The sequence below is a fragment of the Alligator sinensis genome, unplaced genomic scaffold (genome assembly GCF_000455745.1).
Source record: "Alligator sinensis unplaced genomic scaffold, ASM45574v1 scaffold107_3, whole genome shotgun sequence".
In the NCBI taxonomy this organism is placed as follows: domain Eukaryota; kingdom Metazoa; phylum Chordata; order Crocodylia; family Alligatoridae; genus Alligator; species Alligator sinensis.
Window position 1 is genome coordinate 611,187 of NW_005842578.1, and position 1,248 is coordinate 612,434.

Sequence of the window (1,248 nt, forward strand, 5' to 3'; positions counted from 1 at the left end):
TATCATGCCCATTATCATCCTCCTCTGCTGCCCCCCATGGCATGGCTATGAGGTGTGTCAGTGTGTGTGTGCATGTGTGTTCCAGGGGGTATGCTGCACGAGTTGTATGGGCAGGTGGGTGCTCTGTGTTGCATGTGCAAGTGTGGCTTGGTGTGGGCTGAGCATGTGCTGTGTGTACAGGCGTGGTACAAGAGTGTGCTGAGCAGGTGTCATGTATGCAGGCATGGCTCAGGCATGTGTTGACTGTGTGTTGCGTGTGCAACCATGGCTCAGGCATAGGCTCAGCATATGTTGTGTGTGTAGGTGTGACTCAGGTGTGTGTTCAACGTGTGCTATGTGTATAGGTGTGGCTCAGGCATGTGCTGCATGTGCAGGCCCGGCTCAGGTGTGTGCTGACTGCATGTGGTATGTGCAAATGTGGCTCAGGTGTGTGTTCAGTATGTGTTGCGTGTGCAGGCCTGGCTCAGGCGTGTGCTATGTGTGGAGGCATGGCTCAGGCATGTGCTGTGCATGCCCCAGGTTGCGTGTCCCAGCCGCGCCTCCATCCCATGACAGATGGGATGTCTGTGATCTGCAGATTTTGGTCACTTGGCCACATGTTGTGCTATTATTGGACGCCAAGGGTCCAATCAGGCAACTGCCACCTGTCTGCAGGATCCTATTGGCCAGCACAGCCCCAGGCACAAGCCTATTGGCCAACACTGCCCTAGACATGATCCCATCAGCCAGCACTGCCCTAGATGTGTTTCCATTGGCCAACACAACCCTAGATGAGCTCCCACTTGCCAGCACTGCCCTACACCTGATCCCATTGCCCAACACTGCCCTACATACGATTCTATTGGCCAACACTGCCCTAGATGAGACCCCACTGGACAGCATTACCCTAGCCATGGTCCTCTTGACTGCCATTCTGCCCCCCTGCTTGTCCCTGTGGCCCCCACCAGACCTTGCCCCACAGTAAGTTGTTATCCCCACCAAATACAGCCAAAAAAGCCACCAATGGGAAGAGATGGGTATGCACCACTGCCCTGGTCCAGGACCATGGACAGCACAAGGGGGCAGGGCTCCCCTCCTCCCCCACTGGGTCCCCAGACTCCTGGGGTCTCTGCCCATGGGGGCGGGGGTGGGGGCTACTGCTGCGACCACCCCCAGCCCCATGGAGGCCCGGACACCAGGGTCCACAGGTTGGGGTAGGTGCTCCAGCCCCAGCCCAGGCCTCCTGCCTGCTGCGGTTGCCACCTGCTG